This window comes from Oncorhynchus nerka, linkage group LG12 (genome assembly GCF_034236695.1).
Source record: "Oncorhynchus nerka isolate Pitt River linkage group LG12, Oner_Uvic_2.0, whole genome shotgun sequence".
In the NCBI taxonomy this organism is placed as follows: Eukaryota; Metazoa; Chordata; class Actinopteri; order Salmoniformes; family Salmonidae; genus Oncorhynchus; species Oncorhynchus nerka.
Window position 1 is genome coordinate 28,725,545 of NC_088407.1, and position 14,193 is coordinate 28,739,737.

Sequence of the window (14,193 nt, forward strand, 5' to 3'; positions counted from 1 at the left end):
TACACTCCCATTGCCAGATGAGCGTTAACTCCCTATCAAATTCCGTTAAATATGTAGCCCCATAAACCTTGGCTGCTATTTGGCTTTGATGACTCACTGGCATTGACAGTGTTTCGTTTGTTGTATTATTGTGCAGAGGGTTGTGGGTTATGTCCAGTATGAGACAGAATATGTACTGTTTTACTTTGTCACTTGTAGAATCTGCGTTGCGGAGAACGTGGGCGGATGGAATCACGGAATCCAGCCATTCAAATAGCATTCAACATTATAATTGTTTTATAGTACTTAGTAGGAAATCAAGTAAATGTACTGCTCTTATTCGAAAAAATGCATTAATTTCCTTAAGATTAAAATAACATGTTAACAAAATGCATCAGTGATTTGCATTTTCCTTCAACTTTCTGAAGAGGCAACAGCACAGGAATGCCCCTGTCTGTGTGTGCATGTTTGTCTACCACTTTGTGTATCCATTAGCGATGATGCTAACGTAATGAAAACAGTTTTCTGGTAGATGGAAAGACTTTCCCAAAAACCTTCTCACTTAAATGTTAAATACAAGTAGGCTGTGCATTCGTTGCAAAGTAGCTAAAAAGTAGTTGAAAATTTGTTAAAATGGTCCAGGATGAGATTTGAACACACAACTTTCAAGTTGGTAGACATTCATATATGCCCACCCATCCTCCTTGACCAACCTCCTGCCGATGGTTTCTGTCTTAAGTAACCTACTGCCTATATCTGTGATTGAAATGTGCACTATGTACAAAATCATGTACCGCACACAAAAAGTGTCAATGTTTTTGTGCGCCTGTCACAAATTTCCAAGAAGCAATTCATGTCTATTTCACAACAATCTGTAATAATGGGTTGCTCTGGCTGTTGCACAGTTGAATTAAAGGGTAACTATACCCAAATATAGAAATTGTATAGATTTTTCCCGGACCTCAAAAGTGGTCTCCTGATGTGGTTTAAGCATTGTTGTGGACTCAGAACATTTAATTGTATTATTTTTCTATTATTAAAAAATTGTGATTTTGAAAGGGAAAAAAATGAAGATTTTTTGTTGTTGAAATAAAACCAAATCTGGAGAAACAAAACGGAGAAAATGGAATTTGGGAAAAAACGACATGGTATCATGTAAAAAAATATATAACAGATTTTATAGAGCCCTAGCCACTGTACCAATCTATTATGTACTTAGCCAAATACAGAAGTAAACATTGAAGGTATAGGTTACATACTGCTGCTGATTAAGAATAGCATACTCTGTTGATCTCTTCTTGGAAGTGGATTTCATGGTGGCCATTTTGTGACACAAATGCTGTCTTTCACCTTTGCACCGTGGAGAGAGGAATGTCGCCCGGTGCCGTTGCATGTCTCCAGGCGATAATTACCGCAGAAATATGTTCACGCCGTGGATCCCTTAGTCTGTTTTAGATCATGCCATGGTGCTAGAGGCTAAAGTGTTTGAACAAGCATGTGAGACACGACACAAACCTCGCAATTGGCCACAGAAAATGTCCAGTTTGGTGCGTCAAAAAACATGGATATAATTAATGGCACATTAAAGCACATAACGTAGACAAAACTCAGACAAACGTCTGTCTAAAGTACAGATCATTACTCGTTGAGGCAAAGGTCTTCCGATTTTGAAGTGTGGTCGGTTCAGTACTTTCAAAATATTGCACTTATGCCACTATAGGGCCAACCCGGACTGTACTGTGCTGGTTCTTTTACAGCTTGTCCTGGCTTGGCTCGGTTTGACCCTATAGTTTGATTTTGAACCAGAAAATGAAAGATAGCTCAGGGAGTATATCAAAACCTTTCTTGCCATTTGGTACCTACTGAACAAGACACTGGTTTGCAATGTCCCAACTGTGGTCATCTGACACTGCTGAGGGAGCTGTCTTCATTCACTGAAATGTTCTTCATTTTTCCATCAAACATGTATGAACCTGTTCATTGGAATGACAGCTTTGACATGTGCTCATACCTCATGTTAACTACTGTCCTACAGGCAATTATCAAAGAAACAATGATAGATGATCATTCACAAGCATACTATATATGACATATGTATTTTATAGCCAGATTAGATTCCGTAGAAGATCTGACAGGTCTAAATGGGTTTCTGAGCTCTCACTTAAACACCATTATTACCCAAGTGTCCCTGTTGTGAAATCTGTAGAGTCAGCACATTGTGTGTTGACATGCGTAGACAGTGAACTGTTGACAGACATCCCCGCACGGCTATGCTAACATACAGTATCGATACGATATGCTTTCTCATGATCTTAGCACTACCCACATTTGTCTACATATGTCTACTCCAAGGCTTTTGTTTTGAAATTTGAGAGCGTTGAAAACTGTGGACCCACTCCACAGAAAGGCTGTATAAAGATGAAGTATTTTTTGGTGCACTTCACAGAACATCACAGCATGCCACACTTGCCTGAATCAAAATCTGTATGTACAAAATAATCACCAATGTGGTTCATGATTAATGGTGATGTGATTCAATTAACGGGTAATCCTCCCGTGTGTTGTTTTCTGTGAATGGAAGTGCGTCCGCTCACTCTGCTGCGCAGAAGTACTGCTGCTCAGAAGAAATGCCATGCTGTGCAGAGATGCATGACGGGGCATGTTCAGTAGCAAGCGGTAAATTGCCCCGTTGGCAGCATATGGCAGGATGTTCGATTGTGCATCAAGAATTCAGCATATAAAGTTTGTATGAAGGTCTGGTTATTAAATTGGTAAACAGTTCAATAGTAATATGCTCTAAAACGCTCTGGTGGGATAACGTATTCAAGTCAGAAAAAAATACATTTGGAAAATGTTGTTTTTTTAAAAAGGTATTATTAACTAGTGAGCTACAGTGCAGTCTAACTCAAATTAGCTGCTAAATGAGCAAGCTAGTTGGGTAGCTAGCTATCTAGCCAACTTTACATAATGTATCGATAGCTAGCTAAGTGAATTAAGTATCACTAGCTACCTAACTTCATTTTAGCTAGCTATATTGATGTATTCATCACTGTAAAAAAAAACTCAAAATACATTTGTAGGTAGCTAGCTAACAACCATGGAGGAGAGTGAAAGGAGAGCAGCCCCAACTGTCTAAGTGAGAGAGTAGGCTTATCACAACACAAGGCGAGACCCAGATGCAGATGGTTTGAGCTTTGGTATTTATTATAATCCAAGGGATAGACAAAAGGCAGGTTGGGGACAGGCAAGCGTTCATAGCCAGGGCAGAATCCAAAACGGTACAGGGCGGCGGCAGGCTCGCGGTCAGGGGCAGAGTGGTCAGGCAGGCGGGCTCAGGACAGACAAGGGTCAAAACCAGGAGGACGAGAAAAAGAGAGACTGGGAAAAACAGGAGCTGAGAGAAAACCGCTGGTTGACTTCGCAAACAAGACGAACTGGCACAGACAGACAGAAAACACAGGTCTAAATACCCAGGGGATAAGTGGGGAAGATGGGTGACACCTGGAGAGGGGTAGAGACAAGCACAAGGACAGGTGAAACAGACCAGGGTGTGACAAGGCTATTCTGGATAGGTCAGGTACTTGTGTAGTTCCAGTCCCTAGAAGTGAGGACAGAGATAAAAGTAACATAATATTCAGTGTGGTGTAATTTGAGTATATTGAGGTCTGTTTCTTGTAAGGTTTTCTGTCATATAAAGAGAGCTGTGAAAGAATGTCTACATATGAGGTCCCAATGAAGAGCAGTGGTTCTCAGTCCTGGGGGGCTTAAAGGGGTGAACTTTTTGTTTTGTTTGCTGACACAAATTATCAACTCATCATCAAGATTCAAGTGTTATTTATGTATTCATTTGTGATGCTATCCTTGATATGATCCTGTTGTCACATGCTACACATGCACATGTGTGTGCACATGCATCTATCAATCAAATGTTATCATGATTTGTTATACGGGATATTATACTTCAGTAATCCACAATGACCTGGTGATGTAAAAGTCTAATAATGACATTATCTTCCATATTCCTACAGATACCTTGTAACTGGAGATTCTTTCAAAACGATTGCCTACAGTTACAGTGTAGGGCACTGCAAGGTTGGGTGACCAGAGCCATCTGGGACTGCCTCCTGGGGGAATTCAGGTGTGTGAAGGCTACCTGTGTCCTGCATAACTTCATGAGGATAGACACGAGGACCAGGAGGGGATCTGCAGCTTGCCGCCGTGTGTCAGAGGAATAGTCTGCTGCTCTGCAGGATGTTTCAAGGATGGGTTCCAACAACGCAGCAAGAGAGGCAATCCTTGTGCAGGAGATCTTCACCTCCTACTTCTTTGAAGAAAATGTTATGGGATTCACACCATTGGTTTTTGTTGGTAGTCTCTTTTGGCTACTGTCTAAAACTAAGGGTACAATGTCAGCGTTGACTGTAAACGCGTGCTGGAAGTTGCACAAAATTATCATAATGTTCAAGTTTCTGCTCACAAGACCTAAAATTTGCTCAGTGCCCCACAAAAATTTGAGGGAACGTTGCTTGGGGGCTAGGTCTGTTTGCATTTTAATAGATGTCATTCCAATGCCATTTCAATCCATTTAGGTGGAACAGCCTGATACAATAGGAGAACATGTCCCTTTCAGTCAGCTCTTTTGAACATGTGTGACTTCCAAACTTGAAGTGTGATGGTTATCAATCACCAACCATCTACCTTAATGGTCCAGTTTTGCTAATAGGCTAGTTACTGGTTGGTATATTTGGTTGGCATAGGGTGCCTTCGGAAAGTATTCAGACCCCTTGACTGTTTTACACATTTTGTAAAATTACAGCCTTATTCTAAAATACAAAATAAAATTGAAAAAAATGTCAGCAATCTACATACAATACCCCATAATGACGAAGCGAAAATATATTTTTTTAGAAATTTTGCAAATGTGTTAAAAATAAAAACAGAAATATCCTATTTACATAAGTATTCAGACCCTTTGCTATGAGACTCGAAATTGAGCTCAAGTGTATCCTGTTTGCATTGATCATCCTTGAGCTGTTTCTCCAACATGATTGGAGTCTGCCTTTGGTAAATTCAATTGATTGGACATGATTTGGAAAGGTACACACCTATATATATTTCATACATTTTAGAATAAGGCTGTCATGTAAAAATGGGGGTCTGGATACTTTCTGAAGGCACTGTATCTGCCCTGCTCTGTACATTAGACATTAGTCCTTAGTGGCAAATATCCATGAAAAAAATATTGAGGTTGAAAATATAACTGTATTCCACTAAAATGCTAAATGCTTAAATTTGAATAAGTAAAGGCTAACACAGTAAATGCTAACATTTTAGCCAGAATGCTACCGACAATAGCCCTTTTCTGACCACAAACAGGTCCCTCAGCCAACCAGTTAGTTATGGGAATCTATCCTACTGTTTTCACTGGTGGGCTTTAGAGGAATTCCTGCCACGTGACTACGCTAGCCAAGATTCAGAGATTTCCCATGCCTTTTTTCTCCTTCAGTCATCACCAGCAAATGGCTACTGTCAGCTACTAATCTGTGCTTATGCCAGAATTACTTTTATTTGTACAAACATTTACTCTGCTACAGACGGGAAGACATCCGGCACCATTTGAAAAACCCCCATATCCACAGAGAATGAGCAGCATTCTTCATTCTTTCGCCAGGCAATAGAAGGCTTCCTTTTTCAGAGTAACACTAAGGGAATATCTTAGTGTGATTTCTGACATCCCATTCTGGCTATTCTTTTCAGATAGTCTCTGAAGACACTAACAAGAGATGTTTCAAAGAGATCATTTAAACGAGGAAATACAGTGAAAGCTATGAGAGCTACTTTCAAATGTTTTTCACCAACATTAAATAAACTTCTACAAGGTTCAATTGGGACAACGTGCCATTAATTTCAACACCAGTGTATACTTAACAGACTTTGACTCTAAGGACAGGAGAGAAATTCTCAAATGATAGACCTACACAAGAATGTACGCATTCACACATCAATGACCATCGTCATATCTGACAACTAATTTGTCTTTATCAGTCTTCGCAGTTGCACAATGTGTCTCTCTATCCAATGACAACAGTAAATGAGGACTGTGGCAAGGGTTAGACATCAATCTCAATGAACAGACAAGCTCCCTGTCAGTGAGTGGCCCACCAGTGGGATGCATAATGATTAGCCTGCCTAGAGATAATCATTAACAGTCACTGCTGATTGCCTGACTGCAATTACCTCACCTGTTGGTCGCTGCAATGCACAGCCAGCTAGGTCAGCATGTAATTAATAGCAATGACTGTGTCCCGAATGGCACTCCATTCCCTATATAGTGCACTTTGTAGGGAATAGGGTGCCATTCGGGAAGCAAACATTGTCTATCTGGCGTGCATTTCAGATGACGTCATTGTAAATTGGCATAGAGCTTGGTCAGTGTCCTCAGGTAATAAGAAATCAAACACATTTACAATGTGTTGTATAAAATGTTAAAGTTGCAATTGTCCAATCCGGCCTTGTGGTAAGGACCAATGACAAATAGGTCAAGGCAGTGTAAGGATGTAGGTTGAAGTGCAGCTACTTTATGTGTCTGGTAAAGTAATCAGGCATAGGGGAGGTTCAATGGCTTTAACTGCAAGTGATTCAAATGACTCCTGGCTCTTTAACCTCAGTTCACCGTTATTTATAAATGTAGAAATTCATTCAAGTGGAACTGAGTAGCAATGATAGCTAAGCAAGAGCAACTAAGAGCAACTTCAATTCCTTAATGCATTGCCCCCGAAAAGCATGTATTTGTTAAATAAAAACCAAACCATAGAAACTCACGACAGCAGATTGAACAAACAGCGTTGTACTTCCTCTTTGAACAGAAGAGGCCCTCTGAGTCCTATCGGTAACAGGCTGCTAAGAGGATTTTATCTTCAGCACAAAGAGCTTTCTGTTAGGCCGTGGGGATCCTGGGATCCCTGGAGTCAACTGGGACAGGTGGCTATCCCCACGGGGAGTGTATGTGGGGGCTGGGAGGGTGGTTGATGGGCGGCTGTTAGTGTAATCAGAGACCAGCCTGAGACATAAGCACTGTGGTGGTGTCGGCTGGTGTGTGGTGTGTTTCTTGAACGGTTTCTAAATGTTGAACAACATATTTACCATGGTTGGGTCAAAGGTGTTCTGTTCACGAACGCCCACTCAACCAGAGAGGAAGTGTGTATATTAGCAGTAATAAACATTGGGACAGTTCAAAATGGCCGCTAAGAGAAGGTGGTTACAAGGTTAAAGAAGGGTTAAAGAGGTCAAATGTTTTTTCCATGCTTAATTGCTTCCCTCAACAGTAGGCAATGACTTATGGCCACTTAATAGGAGAAGATTTAAAGTAGTTATAACTGACTTGATTTGCACAAATCCGCTTAGTTATCTATCAGGCTCGAGTATCATCGTGCATATGTACAACTCATTTGAAATATGGTTCTTCTTGGAAAAACAGAAGCCAAGTAACATGAGAGTCTACAATTCAAAGTCTCAGTGTTCTTTTGAGATCTGACCTTACTGGGGTCCCACACCACAGAGGTCGTAGATGGGTCGTTGGTAGGTATTTGAACCTACAGACATTACGCTGCTTCTGAGGTGGACACTCCAAATCCCCTTCAAGTGGAAACAATCTTTTTCTTTCTTTTTGAAGTGTCCCATTTGAATGAGGAGGCTTTAGACCGTGCCAAATAACCATTGCAAGTATCAAGGCCTAATCTGTAAGGACATTAGAGGTTCCTTACCTCTTGAACCAAAGCACTCGAGAAGAAATAGCAAAGGTCATGTTACACATAGAGAGTCTTAATGGTTGAGTGAGGATCAGACCTGGGTGGAAATAATACTTGAAATCATTTAAAATACTTTATTTGTGCTTTATTGAACTTGTCTGGCTTAATGGACCAATAGAATAGTCTCAAAACAGTAAACCCTGCCCATCTGGCACTCTAAGCAGGCTAGAGCAAACATTCAAAGTATTTGAAAGATTTCAAATAGCATTTGAACCCAGTCCTGGTGAGGATTGGACGCCAGGGTAGCTTTTTTTTATATACTACATCTGTCAGAAATGTCTAGCGATAGAAGGGGATTTTGTTGCAATCTAGCCTCAAATTTGATGAGTGAATTCCTATTTTTGGCACCCTAAGCCACACCAGGGGCAGCAGGATGGACAATCAGACCTTTGTCTGTTTCGCGGCGTCACATCATCAGACAGTAACAACTGGAGGTCTATGAAAGAGGAAGACATATACTAATCCGATGGAGTTAGTTACACGATCACACCAAAACCACTCAGCCAGTAATGCTAAGAGGATTTAAAACTTAAAGACACTTATATTGCCTCCTAGGCCTAAAACAAACCAGCTCCCATCTGATATGATTGGGAACAACTGTTTGGTGATGTAATGATTGCAAACACAGAAAAATGTACAATCCACAATTTACACTACATCACCAAACAGATCTGAATATGTGTAAAATGTTCGTACTGTCCATACAACTAAGGTGAAATGATATCAGAGGTATCAGCCATCGGTTGGAAGAAAATCCTGAAACACATCCTGTGATCGAGATCAGAGGGAGGGATCTTGTTGGGAAAGACAGTGAGGGGGAGTGTAGTTTGTGCATCTTCCCAAGGGGATCATATCCCGCCAAGCGCTGTCAAAACGTTCCCAGGCAGGAAGATGCTTTTATGAGGTAGTGCAGACAGACAGCTTGAAACAGAGGATGATGGGTGCCCCATAATGACCTACCTGGAAATCTTTCAAATACATTTAGTGTTTGGTATAGCCTGCCTACAGTGCCAGATTGGTGGGCTTTGCACTTTTCCAACAATTCTATTGGTTCCATTGTGCAAGGCAAGCTCAATCAAGCCCAGCACAAGTACACTGAAGAAAAATGTAAATGCAACATGTAAAGTGTTGGTCCCATGTTTCATAACCTGAAATAAAAGATTCCCGAAGTTTTCCATATGCACAAAAAGCTTATTTCTCTAAAATGTTGTGCACACATTTGTTTACATCCTTGTTCGTGAGCATTTCTCCTTTGCCAAGATAATCCACCCACCTGAGAGGTGTGGCATATCAAGAAGCTGATTAAACAGCATGATTATTACACAGGATCCCCTTGTGCTGGGGACAATAAAAAGGCCAATCTAAAATGTGCCGTTTTTTCACACAACACAATGCCACAGATATCTCAAGTTTTGAGGGAAAAATTGGCAGAACATCCAAGCGGCCTCACAACCGCAGACCACTTGTATGGCATCGTATGGATGAGGGGTTTGCTGATATCAATGTTGTGAACAGAGTGCCCCATGGTGGCGGTGGGGTTACGGTATGGGTAGGCATAAGCTACGGTAAACGAACACAATTGCATTTTATCTATATCAATTTGAATGCACAGAGATACCACGAATGAAGAGATCCTGAGGCCCAATGTGAGGCCCATTTTTTTTAAGGTGTCTTTGACCAACAGATGCATATCTGCATTCCCAGTCATGTGAAATTCATAGATTAGGGCCTAATGAATTCATTTCAATTGACCGATTGCCTCATATGAACTATAACTCAGTAAAATCTTTGAAATTGTTGCGTTTATATTTTTGTGCAGTATATTTAAATCGATTTCAAATAGTATTTGAACCCATTTCTAAGTGACAATAAGAAGACTTGATCTCCTAGTCCGAATGAACACATTAATACAACAGCACTTACACAAGCCCAAAAGAGTGACAGAACTAAAATGAGGTTGTGCAGTCTTAAACTGCATATTGTTCTTTCCACCATGCAGAGACAAGAGCCACAAAATGACAGTACAATATATAGTTTAATGAGAAGCATTACTGTAATGAAAATTCCAGATTCTCTGCATAATCAAAGAACATTCAGCTCAGACACCCATACATACACCACAAGACATGCCACCAGCGGTCTCTTTAGTCCCCAAGTCCAAAACTATGTCACGATCGTTATAAGGAGTGGACCAAGATGCAGAGTGGTATGTTTCCATCCTTTATTGTGGAATAGAAATCTTGAAAGAACAAAACAACAAAAACAAACCGTGATGCTACTATAAAGCTCACAGGCAACTATATATCGACAAGATCCCACAAAGCACAATGGGAAAATGGCTACCTAAATATGATCCCCAATCAGAGACAACGATAAACAGCTGCCTCTGATTTGGAACCATACTTGGCCAACGTAGAAATATAATTCACCTAGATAACCCACCCTTAAATCACATCCCGACCTAACCAACATAGAGAATAAAAGCTCTCTATGGTTAGGGCGTGACAAACTAATTCATGGCAACGCAGAGTCGTGATAACATGGAACTCCCTTCCATCTCCAATTACTTAAGCAAACAGAAAAATTACTTAAAAAAAAGATTAAACAACATCTCATGGAACGGCATGGACTGTGAGGAGACACACAAAGAAACACACACACCCAGACACACATCATTTTTGTTTGTATTATTATTATCATTATATTTTTGTTGTTGTATAGTTTGTGTATTATTGTATTTTAAATTTGTGTTACTGTCCTTGTCTATCAGTGTATGAGTGTTTTGTTACTTGTCATGTTTTGTGTTTTTTGTGGACCCCAGGAAGAATAGTTGCTGCCTCTGAAAAAGCTAATGGGTATATGCATAAACAAATATGGCGTTCTGGAGGAATTCTCTGATGGAATTAAATAAATTTAAAAAATACACAAATGCAATGAAGGTATATTGAATTAGAAACACATAACATTTCATATTTGTATGTGTAATGCGTTTGCCACACGGGAACACGGGAACATTCTAGAGTTAAATATAATTTATTTACCATATCAGTTCAGAGTCACAAGTGCAAGCCCCTTGTGATTCAGAGGGGTGGTCATCTTCTACAGATGTAGCATCTTAATTTGAGCCAGTTTGCTAAAGCAGGAAAACAATCCTGCAGCAACTGGCAATGTGAACAATTATGTGGATTATGGACATTTGTTGTAGGGGTTAATACATTTTTCCTTAGTGCAAATCAAGTCGTACATTATAAAGTGAAAATTACAAACTTTAGCAGACATTTTAGTTTGCAAGAACATTTTCATCGACAAAAGAGTGTTCCAATAAAGATCCTACATCTTTATAGTGCAGGAGAGATGACTCAATTGAGTTCACCCTGGAACCTGTCGAAAACCTGATCAAATTCACTTGATCTGTGTAAGCCTGTCTTTTTTTTGTGGTGTCTGGCCTAATTTCACCTTAGGTTCAAAGGTCAGTGTCTGTGGTGTTGGGTGGAATCCCCAGCTCTTTACACTAATGAAGTTACACCTTTCTGCATTTGTCGTACTGGGCATGAGAACATTTCCAAGATCGTGGAAATAATTGGCAGAAATTAGATGTGAAGTAGGTCTAAACCATCTTCAAGTTCTTCAAAGTAAACAAACATCCCCCCTCCCTTCTCTGCAATCTATTCCTACTCATGACACATAAGTTAGCTTTCAAAGAACAGACAGCAAAGTCTAAAGATCTGAAGGGGCTAAAATCCTTGAAACAGAGTCTTTGATTCAGAATATAGCCATGTAAAGGTTTCCGGGCCTGATATATATTTTTTTAAAGATCAAATGCAACCGGGAGTTTGTTTTGTTCTCTATATTTTTGACAGTTGAAGCATCCTGGCTGATGTCCCACTATGTTAAATCTACACAGTTCAGTGGATTGATCCTCTGGCTGTGTACTAAATGGCAGTCTTTCCCTTTAGAGTACCGTTCTTTTGACCAGGGCCCATAGGCCTGTGGTCCAAAGTAGTGCACTTTATAGGGAATAGACTGCCACTTGGAACAGAGCCTCAGTACAGCGTGGTAGAGGAGAGAGTGCATCTATCCCAGACAGAGTTCAAACAGGACAGACACAGAGGGTGTTGGGAGGTGACCTGACAAACATCAAGGTGAAAGAGGTAGGAGAGAGGGTCGGGAGGGATAAAGGGGTGGGGGTGAGAGAGGCAGAGCGATAGGGAGAGGGTGAGGTGAGGGACTAAAAGAGGAGGGAGGGAGAGGGAGAGAAGGGTGATGAAGGAGGGGTTAGGGAAAGAGGAAGAGGAAGAGGGGAGATAAGAGGATGAGAGAGGGAGGATTAAGACTATATGATAGAGATAAGGGAATGAGAGAGGGAGAGAGGATGAGATTCTCTGAAAAAAAAGAGAGAAAATGGGAGCGGGAAATAGAGTGGGAGGAATAAAAATACATAAGAGTGAAAGACAGGGGGAAGGCCATGTAATCATTTATCTTCTTTACCTTGACAGAGATGTATCACAACATATTCCATACTGACTCAATCAGACGGAGATTACCTCTTTGTCCGATATTTCTGACTGTCAGTCCACTTCAGTGCACTTTGGGGTTGGGGACATATAGATTTTAATCAAATGGATGAGTACTTCAGATGACCAGGGGCGCAACTTTAGTTTTAGAAGTGGGGGGACATAATGATAAACTCAGCAAAAAAATAAATGTCCTTTCACTGTCAACTGCGTTTATTTTCAGCAAACTTAACATGTGTAAATATTTGTATGAACATAACAAGATTCAACAACTGAGACAAACTGAAGAAGTTCCACAATGGAATAATGTGTCCCTGAACAAATGGGGGGGGACAAATTCAAAAGTAACAGTCGGTTTCTGGTGTGGCCACCAGCTGAATTAAGTACCGCAGTATATTTCCTCCTCGTGGACTGCACCAGATTTGCCAGCTCTTGCTGTGAGATGTCACCCCACTCTTCCACCAAGGTACCTGCAAGTTCCCAGACATTTCTAGGGGGAAGGGCCCTAGTCCTCACCCTCCAATCCAATAGGTCCCAGACGTGCTCAACGGGATTGAGATCCGGGCTCTTCTCTGGCCATGGTAGAACACTGACATTCCTGTCTTGCAGGAAATCACACACAGAACAAGCAGTATGGCTGGTGGCATTGTCATGCTGGAGGGTCATGTCAGGATGAGCCTGCAGGAAGGGTACCACATGAGGGAGGAGGATGTCTTCCCTGTAACGCATAGTGTTGAGATTGCCTGTAATTTCAACAAGCTCAGTCCGATGATGCTGTGACACACCGCCCCAGATCATGACAGACCTTCCAACTCCAAATCGATCCCGCTCCAGAGTACAGGCCTCGGTGGAACGCTCATTCCTTCAACGATAAACTCTAATCCGACCATCACCCCTGGTGAGACAAAACCACGACTCGTCAGTGAAGAGCACTTTTTGCCAGTCCTGTCTGGTCCAGCGACGGTGGGTTTGTGCCCATAGGCGACGTTGTTGCCGGTGATGTCGGGTGAGGACCTGCCTTATACAACAGGCCTATTCTCAGCCTATTCTGGACAGTCTGAGCACTGATAGAGAGATTGTGCGTTCCTGGTGTAACTCAGGCAGTTGTTGTTGCCATGCTGTACCTGTCCCACAGGTGTGATGTTTGAATGTACTGATCCTGTGCAGGTGCTGTTACACATGGTCTGCCACTACGAGGACGATCAGCTGTCTGTCCTGTAGCGCTTAGGTGTCTCATAGTACAGACATTGCAATGTATTGCCCTGGCCACATCTGCAGTCCTCATGCCTCCTTGCAGCATGCATCACACAGATGAGCAGGGACACTGGGCATCTTTCTTTTGGTGTTTTTCAGAGTCAGTAGAAAGGCCTCTTTAGTGTCCTAAGTTTTCATAACTGTGACCTTAATTGCCTACCGTCTGTAAGCTGTTTTTAAAAATATATATTTATCCATTATTTTACCAGGTAAGTTGACTGAGAACACGTTCTCATTTGCAGCAACGACCCGGGGAATAGTTACAGGGGAGAGGAGGGGGATGAATGAGCCAATTGTAAACTGGGGATTATTAGGTGACCGTGATGGTTTGAGGGCCAGATTGGGAATTTAGCCAGGACACTGGGGTTAACACCCCTACTCTTACAATAAGTGCCATGGGATCTTTAATGACTTCAGAGAGTCAGGACACCCGTTTAACGTCCCATCCGAAAGACTACACCGGGCAGTGTCCCCAATAACTGCCCTGGGGCATTGGGATGAAAAATACATTTAGACCAGAGGAAAGAGTGCCTCCTACTGGCCCTCCAACACCACTTCCAGCAGCATCTGGTCTCCCATCCAGGAACAGAAGCAAGCCAGCAGTGGTATGCAGGGTGGTATGCTGCTGGCTAATGTCT

General features: G+C 41.5%; 1 long non-coding RNA gene across 1 annotated transcript; it reads left to right on the top strand.

Annotated features, from left to right (window-relative positions):
- Positions 1–2,550: 2,550 nt before the first annotated feature.
- Positions 2,551–5,864, top strand: LOC135574314 (uncharacterized). Its single transcript, XR_010465325.1, has 2 exons — positions 2,551–2,733; positions 4,008–5,864. It is a non-coding gene; the product is annotated as an uncharacterized LOC135574314 (long non-coding RNA).
- Positions 5,865–14,193: the final 8,329 nt, after the last annotated feature.